This window comes from Tachypleus tridentatus, chromosome 7, assembly GCF_004210375.1.
Source record: "Tachypleus tridentatus isolate NWPU-2018 chromosome 7, ASM421037v1, whole genome shotgun sequence".
In the NCBI taxonomy this organism is placed as follows: domain Eukaryota; kingdom Metazoa; phylum Arthropoda; class Merostomata; order Xiphosura; family Limulidae; genus Tachypleus; species Tachypleus tridentatus.
The window spans coordinates 7258590-7281302 of NC_134831.1; the positions used below are offsets into that span (position 1 = coordinate 7258590).

Genomic DNA, 22713 nt, shown 5'->3' on the forward strand with positions numbered 1-22713 from the left:
GCTAAAATGTAGTTTGCTTCGGAAGGTTTATGAGTTTTGAAACAAGCATATCCAAGAGACGGAAACTAAAATAATAATAATAAAAGGACCAAAATATTCGCCAACCAATGAAAGTGCAACATTTGGGTATTCAGTTAGTTAGACACCCAATGCACGTGCAGTATATAAAATAGCCAATGAAAGTGCGCTAGGCAGACAATTCATGAAAAGTCCAGTAGTGGTCTAGTCAAACAACTCATAAAATGTAGAATAATTAGGCAACCAATGAAAGTACAGTGTTTGGTAGAGAGTCAGCAAGTAGAAAATGGATGAGCAATATTTAGCTATTGAACGGAAGCTCGAAGAGCTTAGCTGTGGTTGAACAATTCAGATTTTGAGTGTGAAATCAGGAATCCAATTGGAGAACAACTTTTCAACGTGATTGAAGAGATAGAAGGGGAAAAGATGAAACTGATTTAGTTGAAGCTTGCTTACAGATACTCCATCTTTTTTTAACACAGCTAATCTTGTTCATTACCTGATGGAGTTCTTTACTCGTATAAAAATAGTCCCCTATCTTAGTAGTTTTCCGATCAGTACGTTTGTTCCACGTGCTTCTAGTTGGAGGTTTGGTGATATTTATGTCTTCGGAAACAAGTGGATTTTGAAGACTTACCGGATTATGGTGGAGATGTTTCAATGATAAGTCGACGTGTTTTCCTTCCCATAAAATAAAGATTTGTATTTTTGTTGTATTCCTACTTTCAAATCATTCCTCAACCAATCTGTACAACATAAAATAAAACGCCCTGCTTAACTCTGCGCTGTTTGTTGTTTTACTTAACTAAACCGTGCTTCTAGTCAGACTGAATGTCTTGGAACTAGCTGACTGATTGCCCAGTTAAATCTGACCTTTCATTTCATTTTCTATTTGCCACGTTACCGTTTATTTATTTTTATATTAATTTGTTGAAAACAAAGTACTTCATACGCATTTGGTCTTCCAATTATTTTAGTTATTTCACTACCAGGGCCCGGCATGGTCAAGCGTGTTAAGGCGTGCGACTCGTAATCTGAGGGTCGCGGGTTCGCATCCCGGCCGCGCCAAACATGCTCGCCCTCCCAACCGTGGGGGCGTTATAATGTGACGGTCATTCCCACTATTCGTTGGTAAAAGAGTAGCCCAAGAGTGGCGGTGGGTGGTGATGACTAGCTGCCTTCCCTCTAGTCTTACACTGCTAAATTAGGGACGGCTAGCACAGATAGCTCTCGAGTAGCTTTGTGAGAAATTCCAAAACACAACAAACAAACAAACAAATTCACTACCAGTGCCATTAGGCACGGGTTTGTAGGGATTAGCGTAATGAACTTTGAATCTGAGAGTTTAAAGTTCAAGACGCTATATCTTACTTAATACTTTTCACACTTTCAGTTGCAGGTGTATAATAGCTGTGACAGTCAATACTGCTGACTTCTTGTTATCGTCTTTGTCAGAAGCTCAAAACTAGACAGTGTAAACTTGAAGTTTACGAGGTCTCTGACTTGGTAGTTTAACCCATGTGTCGTTATAGAAGCGGAATGAGGTTGAAATTACCAAAAGATAAAAGGCTAAAAATAAAATAAAGAATCAGTAAAAGTTATGGACATCTTTTTGGAAATGGGCTCAGATTGTGCACAAACGAAACATAGCCTTCTTCGTAAGTCGTTTTATTATCAATACAGGAGTCTCTAAACTACGGCCCGTGACTTCGGTTTATTCGGCCCGCCAACAGTTTATTAAAGTAAAAATATATAATTTTCAATAATATACAAACAATAAATAAAACGTAATTGAGCAAAAGTCAAACTCTTCGTGATGACGAGAAATCTAATCGAATGTTTTGTTTGTTTGTCTTTTGCATTTCGCGCAAAGCTACACAAGGGCTATCTGCACTTGCCATCCCTAATTTAGCAATGTAAGACTAGATGGAAGGCAGCTAGTCATCACCACCCACCGCCAACTCTTGGGCTACTCTTTTACCAACGAATAGTGGGACTAACCGTCACATTATAACACCCCCACGGCTGAAAGGGCGAGCATGTTTGGTATGACGGGGATTCGAACCTACGGTCCTCAGATTACGAGTGGAACGTCTTAACCCACCTGGCCATGCCGGGCCACCCACTTGAGGAAAAATGTATTCTGAAGACGACTGTTACGGTATTAGCACTTTAATCAAAATAAGGTACAGAACAATTCTCTTTGTTAACCTGAAAATGACCTGAGAAGGTCGAAACGTTATTCTGTACTTTATTTTAATTAAACTGCTAACACCCATACCAACTGTTTTGAGAATACAAAAGCCAATCTAATTGCGATACATTTTTCTATTTGCTGTAAAACGTCATATTACTTAGTATTATGTCATGTCACTTATCGATTCCAGTGTCCTGAAGTCGCGTGTATCTTCCAACGCATGCCCTGTGTACCTCAGTGTGTGTCAGTGAATGCTGCTGTTTACTTTATGTTTGAGTTTACAGCTATTCCTAGTTATTATATCAGGACGAGGGAAGAAGAAAAAAGTTGGCTCTGAATGTTCTGTTTTTTAAAGAACAGAATAGTGTGGACAACATTGTTGTTGAATCAAGTAACAAAACGTTGTGCTTAATAAGCAACGAGACTTTCGCAGTGCTAAAAGAATACAACATTCGTAGACATTACCAAACCAAGCACTCATTAAACTATTCTCAGTTCACAAGAAAGCTACGTTCAGACAAATTCGAAACCTTGAAATGTAACTTATCCTCACATTTTATTTAAGAGGAAGAAAGCCGAAAATGAAGCTGCAACAAGAGCACGTTTTCGAGTGGCACATCTGTTGCCAAGCGAGAAAAACCATTTACCAATGGTGAACTAATTAAATTATGTGTGATTGGAACAGCCAAAGAAATGTGCCCAAAAAGAAGTAGGCTTATTTAAAAATATTAGCCTTTCGGCGAGTAGAGTTGCTTGTCGAGTCGAGGACGTAGGAAACAATACTGTGTCTCAGCTGAAATACAAGGCCAAAGAGTACGAGTGCTTTTCCACCATGCTTGACGAGTCAATAGATGTGCCCGTTACGTCACAGTTGCTATTGTTTGTTTGCGGAGTCAGTATTAATTTTGAAGTAACTGGAAATTAGCTTCTGTGCACAGTATGAATGCACCAACTGTAGGTGAAGACATTTTGAAAGAGGTCGATGAATCACTAACTCATTACAATCTGGAAACCGTTATTAGTTACAACAGATGGCGGTCAAAATATGTGTTGTGCAAGAAAAGGTTTAGTTGGACAAACTTACAAAGCTGTTGAAAGTGTGGGCTATTCCAAGCTTATGGTTCTTCACTGCATTATTCATCAGTAGGCACTGTGTGCAAAATATCTGTTTGTGCCATGGAACCTGTAGCCTGTAGTTTCAACAGTGAACTCCATTCGTTCTCATGGACTCAACCATCGTCAATATTGTAAATATTTGGCAGAAATAGAAGAAACATATCCCAACTTACCCTACCACACTTCAGTTCGATGGCTTAGCTGTGAGGAGGTTATGTCGCGATTTTTTGAGCTTAGAACTGAGATTGAAATTTTCTTAAATGAAAAGAACCGCTCTCAACTGTTACTCACAAACAATGAATGGCTTTGGAAATTAACTTTTTCTGTAAACTTGACCATGTACCTGAATGAATTCAGTCCTAGATTACAAGGCAAAACCATGCTTACCTATGATACATACACCAAAGTGAAAACATTTCAGCAAAAACAATTATTTTTGAGTCCCAGTTGATGAGGGTTTGCTTCACACATTTTTCATGTTGTGAAAAGTTCAAGCAAGAAGCGGGATTCCCTTTCTCACGCAGGTTTGCTCAAGATATTCTTTCTGACCTGAAACTACAGTTCAAGGAGCATTTTTCTGATCTTGATGCGAGTGCAACAGAAATAAGGATCTTTCAAAACTCGTTTGTTTGTTTTATTCATGAACTGTCACCTGAAGTTCAAATGGAAGTGACTGATCTACAGTCTAAGGATGTGTTGAAGGACAAATACAGAGAAGAGAAGCTAAGAGTTCTATAAACGCCTTCCATGTGATCCCTGTGTTCGTTTAAAAACTTTGTGGATTAATTTCAGTTTTTGTCACTATCTGTTTCTGTGAAACATTTTCAAAGATGCAGTACATGACATCTTGTCACAGATCAGCCTGATCGGATGAGCATTTACAACCACTTTTGATGATAGGGGCGCTAACTTTGAAAAGCACCAGTTTCACGCTTCTCACTGATGCTAAAAAAGGATTATTGTGCATCTTAAATATTTTCAATATGTGATCTTATGATAAATAAATTAGTGACGTTGTATTATGATCATGTATGCATTCCTAATTAATTCTAATACGACCCCTGCGGCTCACAAGGCCTAAAAAGATCTACCTTCTAGTTCTTGTCCAAAAAGGTTTGAAGACCCCTGGTCTAATATTACCTTCCTTTGAAACCGCAGTCATTTAATTACGAGTTTTTAAACTCGGATTGATCACACGGTGAAGTACCACACGTCGAGTTCCTAATCATAAAAATTAACAATATTTTTCACTGAATACCTAAACCTAAAAATTAACAATATTTTTCACTGAAAACCTAAACCTAAAAATTAACAATATTTTTCACTGAAAACCTACCAAAACATATTTTCATTGAGTACCAAAACATTTCTTACCCAGTACGGCTTTAATATTCTAGTTAAATAAAAAACAATTCTGCCGGAGATCTTCGCGTTATATTATTTTTTAATGATACAAACTGATTTTTCTGCTATAATTTGAGTATAAAAACACTTGTATGACGTGACGATGTTATGATGACATAATCTTATTAATAAGTCATCACATAAGAAATTGAGTCGACATCCTTGAATGAAACTTGTAGTATTTTATTGCTAAAGACGTCTTCCCACTAAGATATAATAATAACTAAAAATGTACATAAATTTAGGTAAATTGCTGAAAAGAAAACAATAAGGAAGTGAAATTCCTTGACATATCAATAAATCGTGTATTTAGACTTTTCTAAGCCACTTATATAAAGTTAGAAGTATGAGATAGAAAATACAAAAAATCTAGAAAATGTCGTTCTTTCCAGTTTACAAAACAATTTATATCCCGTTGTTCGTAGAAAATTCCATTTGTTCGTCTGAAAAGGTGATTTGCTCGAACAAAAAACAAAACGAAGATGGGTTCGTAATCTTTGGAAATCTGGTTCTATAGACATGGTAATCGTGGGGGTGAGAACTGAAACCTCCCATTGATGACGTTAGCCGTCGTTATTAAATAAGTTGCTTCATGAATTAAGAACGTCATCTGTGTAGACGGCTTAAAACTACGGTTGTGTAAATTTCAATTTTCTCTCTCTCTCTCTCTTTCTCTTTATTTTCATCTATCCGTCGGTGTGATTTGGATTTCGAATGCCTTAAAGCAATAACAGAAATCGATTAAAGATGTTAAAGCATTAGAGGAGCCCCTAGTGGCACAGCAGCGTGTCTGCAGACTTACACAATAGAATCTGGGTTTTGATACCAGTGGTGGGCAGAGCACAGTTAGCCAGTTATGTCAAGGAAACGTCAGGGGTAGTAACGCTACACATCTGAATATCTTCCTCAAACTATTATATGCCAAATAATAACCAGATGGTTAGGGCGCTCGAATCGTAATCTCAGGGTCACGAGTTCGAATCTCTGCCGCTCCAAACGTGCTCGCATTTTAAGTCGTGGGGGCGTTATAATGTGACGGTCAGTCCCATTATTCGTTGGTAAAAGAGTAACCCAAGAGCTGGCTGTGGGTGATGATGACTAGCTGCCTTCCCTCTAGTCCTAAATTGCTAAATTAGAGACGGCTAGCGCAGATAGCCCTCGTGTAGCTTTGCACGAAATTAAAAAACAAACAAACTCGAGTAAAAATACTTTTATGAATTAGCAACTGCTTTCAGTCCAGGAAAAATAATCAGTTTCAAATTTCAATATGTTAATAATGAATCGTCAACAAAACAAACAAACAATAAATGAGCATGCGCGCTCGTGGCATTCAACAGAAGCTTCACCCACAAGTACATTTTAATACTAATTAAAACAACGGTAATATTTTAGAAATTTGAGTTTTGATTTTACATGGCGTTTCAACTTTAAATAGTTTAACGTTTTGATAAAATTTCGAACTTTAAATTCACTTGTTACTTATTTTCGTATCGTACGTTCAAATCCTCATTATTGCTTTGGACAGGCGTATACAGATAGATAAGAGCCTTACACGCCAATGTAACACTAGTTGTGTATGTTTCTGTTGTTATTCAATGATACAACAACCAAAACTGAACCCAAAATGAAACTTTCACTGCAGCTGCGCAACGCGATTTATATTTTATTGCCCGAGAAGTTAAATTTTGTGAAATGAAAGAAAGGAAAAAAAAAAAAGAAAAGTAGTGAGTGAGTCGTTCCCCTAAGATTACAAACCCGTTCGTTCACCGATTACAACTTGCAGCTTATGTCCTTTACATAGTTTATGGATCCCAAGGGTACGCTGAGTACATCTGCCCGTGTAAGATAAATGCATTTCGGCTGGTAATAGAACCGTAAAGATATAGATCGTAGTTCGTGTGTTTTGTTTTCCAACCAGCCAATTACAATATCGTCTTGACCGAAACAAAGTGAAAGGAACTCGCGTTACAGAAAGTTATGTATAATTATAAGAATTGGACTACAGAACAATAAAGAAAGAACAAAAGTTTTTTTTTGTCAGTCGCTATCAACATCACAGAAATATAATTCAAATATATATATTCTTTATTTAAAAAATATTTTCTTCAATTATGTATAAGCTCCCTTAATGGAAGGTAAAGCTGCACCAAGATTTTAAAGAGAATAGAAACATTTCTTTAAATAATCAAATGAAGATTGTATCACTGAAGATAAAATAACCCTTTTAATTTATTTTCATAACTAACTGCTATATAAAGAAATATAGTAAATGCTAACATATACTACAAGCTTTCCAGGAGAAACTGGTGTTATGTTTAAACTGATGTATCTTATGCACATGAAGTATGACGTCGCTTGTGACACTTCTTCCAGTGACTCAGCGGTAAGTCTGAGGACACATGACACTGAAATTCGGGTTTAAATCCCAGTATCAGGAAGGAGAGTGTGGATAACGCAGGTTTGTAAATACAAACAACACAATTTAGCAACAAGCAAGCAATGTATTTGTTTTTTGTTCTCTTAACATGAAGACGTAAGGACGAATCATTGCTGTAATAAAAATATATTATATTAATCTCCCTAACGTTATTGTCCCAGTAAACTTTCTCTTGACCATTAATTCTAATAAAAACATATTTAACTTCTTGTGAATAACACAATATGTCGTCTACGTATGTCCTTTATTGTAAAATTATCGATTTAATTGGTGTTATGCTTTAAGTATAAAACTACCAACAAAAAGTCTGTTTGTTTAAGTGTCGTTTGAATTCCGACCAAAGCTACACGAGGGATATCTGCGCTAGCCGTTCCTCATTTATCAATGATAGACCAAAAGGAAGACAGAAAGTCATCACCACTCACTGCCAACTTTTGGAATAGTCTTTAACCAACACATGGTGGAATTGATCATGACAAAATAATAGTACCACGAGTGAAAGGGCGAGTATGTTTAGTGAAGCGAGGATTCGAACCTGTGACCCTTATATTGAGTGTCAAATGCTCTAACCACCTGATCATATCGGGCCGCGTCTCTCTATTTATTTCTCTTTATTTGTTTAAAAGGATACTTGTCGATCAGCTATTTTGGTTCTTGTACTTGTACAGGTTTGTATATTTTATCGCATACACACATAGACAAACAAATATTAATCAATACCTTTTCCAGGTTGGCGAAACATAATTACAGTGAATCATACTTGTTATAAAAAAATTACTTTAGGCTTAAGTATATTTTTAACACTGCATTCTCCATTTAGTTCCAATAGTTAAACTTATTAAAGTATTTCAACGAAACTATATTACCCATTTTCACTACCGCCAACACTTACTGATGAGTTTGTGGGTTTGTTGTGTCTTAGCCGGCCTGAATGAACGAAACATCATGATACATTCAATGCCAAAGAGGTATTAAATATAATGAAATACAATACATTTTTTAACAGTTTAACTCTAAATGTTCGTAAATCTTGTAATAACGCAAACGTTTATTTAAACAATTACTTTTGTGGCTAAATAAAATGAGAATTTTAAAATCCATAATCTCAGTGTAAAGAATTTCTAACGGAGTACCAAAAAAACCCAAAACACAAACCATGTTTGGACATGTTGCTGTTTTTTGAATTTCATGCAAAGCTACATGAAAGCTATCTGTGTCAACTGTTCCTAATTTTTTGTTTGTTTTTTAATTTCGCGCATAGCTACTCGAGGGCTATCTGTATGCTAGCCATCCCTAATTTAGCAGTGTGAGATTAGAGGGAAGGCAGCTAGTCGTTACCATCCACCGCCAACTCTTGGGCTACTCTTTTACCAAAGAATAGTGGGATTGACCGTCACATTATAACGCCCTACGGCTGAAAAAGACGATCATGTTTGGTGTGAGAGGGATTCGAACCTGCGGCTCTCACATTACGATTCGAGTGACATAATTACTTGGCGATGCCAGGCCACAATGTGTAGTGACTATGTATCACATGTTATATAAAAACTCATAAACAGCAAGTTTAGACACTCGAGAAAAGTTTATGTCACATTAAAAAAACATCCAAAGAAACGTTATTTCTAATAAAAATGTACATCATACTGACATAAAATAAATGGTTTATCCATGTGTAGGCAAAACTTAACTAGTCAAGTGGTGATTACGGCTAAAACCGAAACGTTTTGTATTATGAACCATTTGACTGTACATACAATTAGCTGTTGTTTTGTTTTTTTCTATTTTCTACATTATTTCATTAGCAGGTGTTTTGTTTCTATTTTCTACACTATGTTTCATCAACAGGTTGTGTGTTGTTTCTATTTTCTACACTATGTTTCATTAACAGGCTGTATGTTGTTTCTATTTTTTACTTAATGTTTCATTAACAGCTTGTGTTTTGTTTCTATTTTCTACACTATGTTTCATTAACAGGCTGTATGTTGTTTCTATTTTCTACTTAATGTTTCATTAACAGCTTGTGTTTTGTTTCTATATTTTACATTATGCTTCATTAGCTGGAGCCTGGTTATACAAACATTATCCTTAAATACTAACTTCAATAATGTACAAGAGATCCTAGATATATAAGCATTATCCTTAATTCTAACTACAGTAATGCACAAGAGAGCCTGCTGATATAAACCTTATCCTTACGTATTAACTTCAATAATGTACTCTATAGCCTGGCTATATAAACATTATTCTTAACTATTATCTTCATAATTGTACTTTAGAGCTTACTTACATAAACGTTATATTTACATATTAACTTCATTAATGTACTCTAGAGCCTGGTTATATAAACGTTATCCTTAAATATTACCTTCAGTAATTTACTATGGAGCCGGGATATATATATATCAGTGTACTCTAGAGCCTTGCTATATAATCGTTATCCTTAAATATTAGCTTAAATAATGACGCTAGAGCTTGGTCAGAAAAGCATTACCCTTACATATTAACTTCATTAATGTACTCTAATGCCTGATTATGTAAACATTATCCGTAAATATTAACTTCAGTTAAGTACTCTAGATCTTGTTTATATTCACACCATCCTTAAATACCGATTTCAATATTGTACTTTAGATAGTGCTTATATAAACCTTATTCTCCCATACTGACTTCAATAATGTACGCTTGAGCCTGGTTATATAAACCTTATCCCTACATATTAACTTCAGTAAAGAAACTAGAGCCTGATTATATAAATATTATCCTTGCATATTAAGTTTAATATTGCACAGAAGAATTTGACTGTATAAACATTTATCCTTAAATACTGACTTCAATAACCTACGCTAGATTCAGGTTATATAAAACGTATTTTACATATTGCTTTAATAATGAAGCTAGATCCTTGTGATATAAACCTTATCCTTACATATTATCTTGATGTATTCTACAGCCTGGTTATGTAAACATTATCCTTAAACACTAACTTTGATAAGGTAATAAAAATACATATGTTAAAACGGCTCGTTTGGGTTGAGAAATTTTTTTTACGTAGAGGAGCGAACAACGTTTCGACTATCTTCGACGATGACCAAAGAAGGTCGAAACGTTGTTCGCTCCTCCACGTAAAAAATTTTCTCAACCCAAACGAGACGTTTTTACATATATATTTTTCTATACAAGTGGGTTTTATCAACATCACTGAAGGTAATAAAGAGCCTGGTTATATAACATTATCCTTAACTATTCACGTCTATAATATACTATAGATCCCAGCTATATAAACATTATCTTTACATATTACCTTCATTAAAGTACGCTAGTGCAAGGTTATATAAGCCTTATCCTTTCATATTAACTTCGTTAAAATACTTTAGAGTTTGATTATCCTTGCATCTTAACTTCGTTAAAGTACTCTACAGATTAGTTATATAAATCATATCCTTACATATTAACTTCAAGAATGAAGCTAGAACCTGGTTATATAAACATTATCCTTACATACTAACTTCAATAATGAACCTAGAGCTTGCTTATATAATTATTATCCTTGCATATTAACTTCAATATTGCACAGAAGAATTTGACTGTATAAACATTATCCTTAAATATTGACTTCAATAACGTACCCTAGATTCTGGTTATATAAAACTTTTACATATTAACTTCAATAATTAAGATAGTCTGTTGATATAAGCCTTATCCTTACATCTTAACTTCATAAATGTACTCTAGAGCATGGCGATATAAGCCTTATCCTTACATATTAACTTCAATATTGTACAGAAGACTTTGACTATAAAAACATTACTTTAAACACTAATTTCAATAATGTATGCTCGAACCTGTTCATACAAACATTATCCTTATATATTACCTTCAATAATAAAGCTAGAGTCTGGTGATATAAACATTCTTCTAACATATTAGCTTCAATAATCTTCCCTAGGTCCTGGTTATATAAACCTTATTATATATAGCCTGGCTATATAAATATTATCGTTCAATATTCACGCCAATAATGTGTTATAGAACCCGACTATACAAACACTATTCTTACATATTATCTTGAGTTATGTACCCTGTAGCCTGCTTATATAAATATTATTCTCAGATATTAAATTCGACTATGCACCGTTTAGCCTGGTTATATAAATATTACCTTTACGTATTAACCTCAGTTATGTTCCCTAGAGCCTAGTTGCATAAATATTATCCTCACATATTATCTTGAGTGATGTACCCTATATCCTGGTTACATAAATATTATCCTCACATATCTTCATTTATGTACGCTATAGTCTGCTTATATAAATATTATCTTTACATATTATCCTCAGTTATGTACCCTAGAGCCTGGTTATATAAATGTTATCCTTGCATATTAACTTCAGTTATGTACCCTAGAGGTTTTTTATATAAATATTATTCTTACATATTAACTTCAGTTATCATGTCTAGAGCCTGGTTATATAAATATTATTCTTACATATTAACTTCAGTTATCATGTCTAGAGCCTGGTTATATAAATATTATCCTGCCATAAAAACTTTATTTATGTTCCCTAGAGCCTGGTTATATAAATATTATCATTATATATTAACTTCAGTTATGTTCTATAGGGCCTTGTTATGTAAATATAATCTTTATATATTGTATTCAGTTTTATACCCTATACCCTTGTTATGTAAATATTACCTTTAAATATTATCTTTATTTATGTTCTCTAGAGACTTGTAATTTGAATATTATCCTTACATGTTAAATTCAGTTATGTTCTCTAGAACCTGGATATATAAATATTACCTTTACATATTATCTTCAGTTACGTGCCCAATAGCCTGGTTATATAAATGCTATCCATACATATTAATTTCATTTATGTTCTCTAGAGCCTGATTCTATGAATATTATCGTTACATATTAACTTCATATTTGTTACCTAGAGCCTAGTAATATAAATATTGTCCTTACACATTATCTTCAGTGATGTTCTCTAGAGCCTAGTTATATAAATATTATCTTTTCATATTAACTTCAGTTATTTTCTCTATAGCATGGTTCTATAAATATTATCCTTACATATTAACTTCAGTTATTTTCTCTATAGCATGGTTCTATAAATATTATCCTTACATATTAACTTAAGTTATGTTCTCTTGGGCCTGGTTATATAAATATTATTCTTACATATTAACTTTAATGATGTACACTATAGCCTGGTTATATAAATATTATCTTTACATATTAAATTCAGTTATGTTTCCTAGAGCCTGGTAATATAAATATTATTCTTACATACTAATTTCAGTTATGTTCTTTAGAGCCTGTTCTTTAAATATTATCCTTACCTATTAACTTTAGTTCTGTACTCTATAGCCTGGTTATATAAGTATTGTCCTTACATATTAACTTTATTTATGTTCTATAGAGACTTGTAATTTCAATATTACCCTTACAAATTAACTTCAGTTATGTTCTCTAGAACCTGGATATATAAATATTATCCTTATATAGTAAGTTCAATTATATATCCTATAGCCTGGTTATATAAATATTATCCTCAGATATTAACTTCGATGATGTTCTCTAGATCCTAGTTATATAAATATTATTCTTACATATGAACTTAATTGGTGTACCCTACATCCTGGTAATATAAATATTATCCTTAGATATTAACTTCGATGATGTTCTCTAGATCCTAGTTATATAAATATTATTCTTATATATGAACGTAGTTGGTGTACCCTACATCCTAGTAATATAAATATTATCCTTACATTTTAACTTTAGTTGTTTTCTCTGGGCGTGTTTCTATAAATATTACCCTTACATACTAACTTGGTTGATGTACCCTATAGCCTGGATATATAAATATTATCTTTACATATTATTTTCATTTATGTACCCTAGAACCTTGTTATACACACTTATCTTTGTATTTTTGAATATCTACTGGTTATATTTTAAATTTTTTCTGGTTATATCTTCTTATTTTGTAGAATTATCGATGATCCCTTGTATGTATTTACTTACTGTTTCTCGAATTTACAAATGCTTATGTTAAGTTAATAATAGTGCTATATTTTCTATTCTAATGCGTGATTACATAATTAAGGTTCGATACTTGTAGTGGCGAGAGCACAGATTGCTTTTCTTGTTATGTTGCATTAGCAGTAAAAACACAGAACAACTATTCCAGCGGATAACGTTCGTTAACCAATCAAAACTTTAGAAATTACGAACATTGTACATGGAGTATTCCTCTCACTACTCTGACATGATATCAAAGATTAAATGCTTGCTTCTCCCTAACGGTTACATGTTCTTTACTGTAAATTGAATATATTAGCATGTTTTTAGCTACTTAACAGATAGCTGATACTTTCACTTCGCGGTCTGCTTGCTATTTGTCACATCAATACTTACTTTTTGCATAAATTAACACACTAATTAATCCTTACTTTCTGAGATAACAACTGCACTTTGTCTGAAGATAATGACTGAATAAACAGGTATTAAGTGCTATTTACTTATAGTTCTCATCATATCCTATAGGTGGTGTAGTCGTATGGATATTCTTTGTTTTATTAAATTTCATTTTTCAAGAGGTATGGTTTAAGAGTTAAGAATTAAACAATATACAGTAAACATTCAAAATAACATTAGTTTGCGAGAAAATAATTTCATAGTTCGTCTCGACTAGCACGACCTCTAGTGTATATGCTTATAACTTTTCTTAAATCTCAATTTTTTTTCGATGGTTCATGTACATGTTATGAAGTTGTTATCGTTTTTAAGTTAAGCACAAAGTTGCACAATGGGCTATCTGTGTTCTGCCCACCACGGCTATCGAAACCTGGTTTCTAGCGTTATAAGTCCTGAGATATTTTGCTGTGCCACTGGGGGACAAGTATCGTGAGAGACTATTTGTTTTATGAAAAAAAAGACATTTATGCAAAAATAATCCCCCCTTTCGCTAAAATCAGCATAGATAGCCCATTGTGTATTTGCTTGACAACAAATAAATAAAAGCATTCGATATTTTTCGAAGATCGGTTGGATTTAATGTTAATAATCAAAGGGTGTGGAAAGAGGTTTAAAGAGGCGTAAAAAGTCGGGTCTGTTGGATGGCACTGTGTTTTTGTTTACTTCTGGTTAGATTTACTTTCTTCACGTGATATTTTTATAAATATTGGAGATTCCGAGAGCTATTACTGAAGCAGTTGCTATAGCAACAGGGAAGAAAATGGAGAATGAAAGAAAGCAAGATCGCTAGGGGATAATTTGTAGCCTGATGGTATCTGTGTAGATACGATTGGTCGTAAACTCTAACTCGTAAAGGCCGATGCTCACAAAAATAGTTACGAAAGTGTGAATATAGACTTGGTGCCTTTATCACCAAAGGCTTTACGTATTTAAATAGAGGTACTCTCAAACAAATACATTCACTAACCTAAAAACGTTTACTTAAAGAGAACTACGGATATAGAGTAACACAAAGTTTTTTGTTTGTTTGTTTTTGAATTTCGCACAAAGCTACTCGAGGGCTATCTGTGCTAGCCGTCCCTAATTTAGCAGTGATAGTGTGTTGGGAAGGCAACTAGTCATCACCACCCACCGCCAACTCTGGGGCTACACTTTTACCAACGAATAGTGGGATTGACCGTCACATTATAACGCCCCCACGGCTGAAAGGGCGAGCATGTTTGGCGCGATGAGGATGCGAACCCGCGACCCTCGGATTACGAGTCGCACGCCTTAACACACTCTCAAAGTTTCTATTGATGTGATGTAGAGATTCATGCATTAGGATGTAACATTAGAACTAGAAGGGGTGGAAGGTTTTACACAATGTAAAGGGCTGTATTTGTATATGGAGCTGATAAGAAGTCACAAATAGGATGAAAAAAACCTGTTAAAATGTAAATTTAATGAACATTTTCAAATCCACTTTTTGTCATAAAAGTAATCTTATATATAAAACTCTTGTCTTTGTTTCTCTGGAACATTGCTTGCAAATGTTTCGATTAAAGTATATACAAATCTCATAACGTTAGAAATGCCTTTGTCCGAGGAGTCTGGATTACATATTTGCTTTTCCATTTAGAATCACCTTACCTTTTTCTTGCTTATTCTACTTTCTTAACGCAACGAATATGGTACAATATGGTAGAATGTCGTTGCCACGGATGGCTTCAAATTCAATTTTTTTTTTCTTTGCGAGATGTTTCACAAAAACAACATCTAACTGTTGTGTAATTTCCTTAAGAAATGAGCATTACGCTAAATATATATATGTAAAAATGGCTGGTTTGGGTTGAGAAAATTTTTTTATTTAGAGGAGCGAACAACGTTTCGACCTTCTTCGGTCATTGTCAGGTTCACAAAGAAAGAAAGAGGTAATTGACCGATAGTAATCAGTGATGTGGAGAATTTTCTCAACCCAAACGAGCCGTTTTTGCATATAAATAACTGACCAATAGCTGACCAGATGTTTGAAGGGGTTGTGTAACTGAGTGTAGGAATGTAGAGGGCGTGTTTATATGTTTGATTATATTCATTAATATAGATATAAAGGTGTTTCTTTGAATTGGTTTATTTTGGGCTTAAGTTGTTGTATAAGTAAGGCTTCTTTAATCTTGCGTTTCTTTATGTTTGTTTCTTTATTTGGTATTTGGGTGTCTTCTATGGTTATGTTGTGTTTATTTGATTTGCAGTGTTAGAAAACATGTGAAGGTGACAAGGTGACTTTTTGTGTTCTTTGAATTCTGGTTTCCATTTTTCTACTTGTTTCTCCAATATAGACGTCGTGGCAGTTGTATTTTATAAGTAATGTTGGTGTGGTGTTTGCCATTGTAGGTTTTTCACAGTATACTCGTAGACCTTAGTTTTGTGCCTGGTTTTTGAATAAATTTGGTATTAACTTGAATGTCATATTTTGTTACTAGTTTTTGCAAGATGTTGGTTATTTTTCTGCTGATGTTGGGAATAAATGGTATGCAGCAGTATATGGTTTCGTGATATTTAATTCATGGGATATATTTACTTTTGTTGGTTGATTTTGCTTTCTGTCTAGATGTGTGCGTATAATGTTTTCTACGGTTTGTGGAGGAAACTTATTGATGTTGATGAAGTATTATTTTATTTTGTCTAATTCACCGTTAATTTTATCTGGTGAGCATAGTTTTATGGCTGTGTTTATTTTGTTTCTTAGTATGTTGAGTTTTTGTTTTGTTTCATGTGCTGAGTCCCAAGGAATGTATAGTCCAGTATGGGTGATTTTTCGGTGTATTTCTGTTTTAAATTGTGTGTCGGCTCTTATAATTTTGAGGTTAAGAAATGATATTTGATTGTTTCTTCCTGTTCACATGTGAAGTTAATGTTGGAATGTATAGAGTTAACGTGATTGAAAAAATTAAGTATGTGTTCTGTAGATCTGAATCCCGCAACCGTGTCATCTACATATCTGTACCAGTATAGTGGTGGATGTAATGCTGTGTTAATTGCTTGTGTTTCAACTTGTGTCATAAAAATATTGACTAGAACTGGTGATACTGGGTTGCCCATGCTTAGGCCATTTGTTTGTATATAGTTGTGGTTGTTAAACATGAAGTTTGTCTTTATCGTGGTGAATTCTATGAGGGTTGCTAATTGGTTGCTGGGAATGTCTATAGTTGGGTTAGGGTCTCGGATATAGAGTTCTAAGTTCTAAGTTCACTGCAGGCTTCAGGGGTTGGAACTTCTGTAAAGAGGGATAAAACATCGAAACTGGCCATTAAGGCTTTATGATTAAGTTGATTTAGATTAGACTTGAAATTAAAAGAGTCTTTGATGAATGAGCTGGCTGATGTTACATATTTGGAGAATGCCCATGCTATGTATTTACCAAGATTTTAATTAAACGATTCATATGTGGACATTATTGAATTGTCCATTACGACCATATTTTTCTCTACAAGTGAGTTTTCTCGTCATCACTGATTATTACGCTAAATATAATTACTCTGTGCTTTCTCGACTGATTTATGTCTCGAGTACGCATGCACAGTTCGCATAAAAACGTACACTTATTACTTTGTGAACACGCAGTCGTTCTTGCATCATCAGCTAAGTTTGCCTTTATTATAACTTTACATTTACTTCACTTTGCAATAATTTATATTCGGTTTGTTTCATAGGCTGCTATAAACGCCAATTAGCTACGTTTTCCTTTATTACGTGTTTTATTCTTCGTTTTTTAAGTATCTTTGTTTCTATTCATAAAACTGTCATACACTGACCACTTGTAGCCGTTTCATGCTATCTACACTGTTATGAACACCATACTCTATTGCTTACTTTAATATAAATTTTTAAAATAAGTTTACGTGTGAGTTTTTGTCTGACAGCGTAAAATTTCGGTTACAACAGATCCCTGGATTTGTGCTGGTTTTCAATGGGGCAAAGTTGAACTTTATAAACAACACAATGCCAGATTCGTACTGGTTGTCATCGCAACAAAGGTGAATTTCGCAAGAATCACACCCTTGCATCTGTATTAATTGTGATTTTTAAAATTATATTTAACTTATTCATCGATACAACCAACTTTATTCAAACCTACGGCTATAATGAAGTACTTTTATAAACAGCAATCGGACTATATTCTCTTTGTCTCTGTGATGTATTCTTTTGGAGAGATGCCAGAAGACGCATAGCTATAAGATGCAAACGTATGTACATCACGTATGTTGTAGCTGTTTATTCAACATTTTAGAACTGACGCCACAAAATTCTAACTTTGCATACATCGGTTAGGGAGAGAGGAGGCGGCCTTGTCTAGTGCTTCATCTTGTTTAAAATAAACAAACTAAAATATACACAACCCGTCAAAGTGTCTGTAAAACGACCTCATCCAATGCTGTTTACAAATAGTTCGATACTACTTCAGCTACTGTTATTTATATACACAACCCGTCAAAGTGTCTGTAAAACGACCTCATCCAATGCTGTTTACAAATAGTTCGATACTACTTCAGCTACTGTTATTTCGAATGTCAGCATTAAAAGCACCACATCTCCTATTGGACTGGAAGTGGTCTATTGGTTAATATGATCGGAGTGGGAGTCCAAGGGCTCGTGTCACGCGTCATGTTATTATAAAAAACGCACCGCACTTTGGAATCATGGTTGCGCTGTAATAATGATATTCAAATCTATTTATTAGACTAGACAAGAGTAGCCCAGCTAAGTGTTTCTGTTGACTAGCTAATTTCCCTCTAATTTTCATTTGTACAATGTAAAGAACGGCTGTTAAATCGCCATCTTTGTTTTTGTTTGTTTTTAATTTTGCGCAACGCCACACGAGGATTACCTACTTTAGCCGTTCCTAATTTAGCAGTGAAAAACTAGAAGGAAACTAGGTAGTCATCAACACCCACCGCCAACTCTTGGGCTACTCTTTTACAAACGAATAGTGGGATTTACCGTCACGTTATAACACCCACAGCTGAAAGGATGAACATGTTTAATTGGACAGGTATTCGAATCCACGACTGTTGGATAGATGAGAGCCATAACCAGTGGCCATGCCATGTCCAGTACGATATTTAGGACGATTATTGTGTAGCATTGTACGAACTATCGAGAAGAAATAAATTAACCATTAAAGTAGTTCATTAATAATTAATTTAGTTTTAACAATTAACGTAGTTTATTAACCGTTAATGTAGTTCATTAAAACTTAATGTAGTTTTAACCATTAAAGTAGTTGATTAAATATTAACCATTAAACGTACAACGTAATTACGAGATCTAACATCCAACAACTTTGGCCGTTTCTTACGTCAGATAATCTTAAGTTAGAAAAAAAAAAACGTGTATTCTTCGGTAACTATCACTTCTTCAGTATGAATTGTTATAATGGGTAGGGATACTTCGTGTGATTATATATTGTTATTGTAAACGAGTCTTTCTTTGACACTAATGTTTCCGTCTAATTATTCTTCAAACGACACAAATGAAAACTCATTTCAAGTCTATAAGACAGATCATTCATATGATTCTTGAAAATGGCTGTTATATACAAATTCAGCTTTGTTTATTCTCTGCTCACATCGAGAAAGGAAATCCGAATTTTAGTACAATATTCACGCAGACTTATCACTGTGGATCTCTTATTCCTTTAAAATAAAAGCAAATATTTTTATTCTTTACAGCTTAAACACAGGCTTAGAATAAAGGCTTAAAAATTCATTAGAAACTCGTTGTTTTGTTTTCCTTTTATTGATATTTTCAGACGAACGCCAATTTTATTTTACCTTATATTTAATCTCTGGAAATATCCATAGAATTACACTTTTCATTTTAACATATCAAATATCGATGAGATTTAGTACGCCCATTTTATGTTTTCTGTCAACACGAAGATAGAATAAAAAGCATTATGATATTTATATCAAAGCCTATCCTTACACTTGTTATAAATCTGTACTCTAAAGAAATGTTTCATCAGATTCTGACTTAAATATACAGTTTGTATCAGAACTATCGGAGTCTAATTACAAAATATTTAAACTTAAGGCTTGATATAATGACGTAGACCAAAGTGGACTAGACCATAACATTTTAAATAGAGAATCTAGAAGCTGTATCTATATCCATATTAGACCAAAGTAGACTAGACTATAACATTGTAAATACAGAAACTAGGAGCTGTATATATAGCAAAGATAGACAAAAGAGGATTAGATTATAATATTTTTATTACAGAATCTGTGATCTGTATTTTTAGTAATGTTAGACCAAAGTGGATTTGACCATAACATTTTAAATACAGAAACTCGGAGGTGTACCTATCGCAATGCGTCTGTTATGGAGTGTCCAAGAAAACGAGGAAACTGATGGTGGAATGTATTTTTGACGAACGATTATCATGTCGGTAGAGTAGCGAACGTGTTACGATCCCTATCAAGTTCATGTCGGTAGAGTAGCGAACGTGTTACGATCCCATAAAAACAAAGACGTGTTCGATGTTTTCAGAGTCTGTTTGTTCATTCTGTCTCTGTATTCTTTTCAGAACTAACAAAATAAATATCTATATCTGTGACGAACTGGTTGCAAATGGAAGACAGTCTACTAAGTTTGCTCCTTCTCTTTGTTAACTACAGTCATGTGTTACTAGAATACGTCACATTTTATACCATGCAAGAAAGAGTCCATGTTCGTTCTCAGCCAGTATTGTTTTTATAAACATTTACAAAATTTAATTATCTTTAGTAATGACTATAATCATTTAAAAATACAAATATTAAGTTGAAGTTGGGCTGAAAAAACCTGTTATTTGAATTGAATAAACTTATAAATATTAGTGTAGTGTTTTGTCTAATAAGAGTTAATGTCTATAATAATTATCTTTATTCGTACAAGGCGTGGAACGGTGGTCTCTCGCTGTAAATCGAAAGGGCCCGAGGTTAAAGATGTACACCTTAAACACTCTTATCTGTGAAGGCATTTATAACAGTGGCAACGAACCCCGCTACTTAGCTCAAAAACGTAGACAAAGATCCTACTGATGGCGAGTGGTTTTTCCTGTGGTCAGTAGTTCGAAGCTAAGAACGACTACATCAGAATCCAATGAACATTTGATATGGTTGCTTTAACCTCTGCTTGCGTGCAAGATGCCTTTTGGATTTCAATTCAACTTATTTATGAAGGATTGTCGGCAAGTGTCCCTAAACTATCCAGGACAACTACCCAGAGAAAAACGCGTTTACAATCCCTATCTAAATTTACGGACTTCACAAATACCCATGGTTCGATTCCTTGCAGTGAAAACACCAGATAGACTTATGAGAATAAACATAGCTGTAATTTGTTGTTATCAAGGTATCATCTACTATTACTTTCTAAAATGTTGTTTCTTTTTTTACGTATGGCGAACTTGGGAAGGGAAAGTTACAAGTCAATCATCCATGTTGGCTCGGCATGGCTAGGTGGTTAAGACACTCGACCCATAATCCGAGAGTCGTGGGTTTGAATCCCTCTCACACAAAACATGCTCGACCTTTCATCCCTGGGGTCGTTATTATGTTTTGGTCAATCCTGCTATTCGTTGGTAAAAGAGTAGCCCAAAAGTTGGCGGTGGGTGGTGATGACTAGCTCTCTTCCCTCTAGCCTTACATTGCTAAATTAGGGACGGCTAGCGCAGATAACCCTCGTTTAGCTTTGCGCGAAATTCAAAACAAACCAAACCATCCATGTAACTACATTTTATACCTAAAGTTAGGTGTTCGAATTATTAAAAATGAATAACACATCACACACACACACGCAGTATCAATAACATGTTTCTTTCAACTCGTATATTTAAGAAGGCCGTAATGTACACGAACATTTTATGCGAGTCAAAAGTAAAATAACGAAAATATTTAAACTCGTGGACTTACACCAATTGTTTAAGGGAGAAACAATTGTAACCCAGCTAAAATGATATGTTGGTATGTGAGTGATTCGACGACATATCTTCAGAGTTATAACTTATTTTCGAAACGTCGAGGCGTCAAAATATATTTCTCCTATCTTTCATCTTCAACTGTTTTATATTCTATTCCATAGAACTCTGAATGGCCGGCTATTGTGTGAGAGTTTTGAGTAAAATAAACAAACACAATTCAAAGTTTGTGATAAAAAACATTTCAGCATTAACCAAGTTGCTGACTGAGTAATCAGTTAAAAATCAGTTAATAAAAATGATTTGGTTAATTACTAGTTTCGATTATTAGTCTTCTAGTGCACGAAGAAATTTAAGTTTTTGTTTCTAACGTAGGAACTCCACATACTTGTCGTGATTCCGCCAGTGGTACAGCGGCATATCTGCGGACTTACAACGCTAGACAGAAACCGTGTTTCGATATTCGTAATGAGCAGAGCACAGAGAGCCGCCCATCGTGTAGCTTTGTGCTTAATTGCAAATATACAAATCGTCGTCGAGTCGGCCTCGTCATTAGATTTATAACTCTGATTGGTCTTTAGTTCAAATTTCAAATTAATTTTTTCATTCATAAAATTGATTGGTCTGGGACGAGCCAAACAGTGTAGAAATAAGATATAGACATTAGTTACGTAATTCTTCAATACGAAAATACCTTCGTAAATGCTATATTCTATTCAAAATAACTGGATTTGTCCAATGAAAAGAGTTCTTTCACTTTCGTTTAGAATTTATATTAAAAATAGAACACTAGATGAGCTGCCACTAGCTCTATAAAGACTGGATAAAAACATACAACTCAATGTTTCATATCATACTTTTTAAAGAAGACACTCCAGTTTGTAGTTCATGTGCACAGCATGGTTTTTCAGCTGCTAGATGCACTGAACACGTTTATTACATAGGAAACAAACTGGTTGTACTCACCAGCTCACTGCCTCGTTCTCCATGTCTCTCAGTTACCATCCTGTTTCCGACATAACGCCGCGACCCTCAAGTAGCTCCGTAGATACAAGAACTGTTGAATGCGGTTCACGCTCTTGATGAAGCCACGCGTCTGATTCTCA

At 34.4% G+C, this 22713-nt stretch overlaps 1 protein-coding gene across 1 annotated transcript in view; it reads right to left on the reverse strand.

Annotated features, from left to right (window-relative positions):
- LOC143255050 (glutamate receptor ionotropic, NMDA 2B-like) overlaps positions 1 to 22687 on the reverse strand; it is a 97416-nt gene extending 74729 nt beyond the window's left edge. Inside the window, exon 1 of the mRNA XM_076510090.1 lies at positions 22574 to 22687. The gene's annotated coding sequence lies outside the window, so the exon portion shown is untranslated. The remainder of the gene's footprint in view (positions 1 to 22573) is intronic.
- Positions 22688 to 22713: the final 26 nt, after the last annotated feature.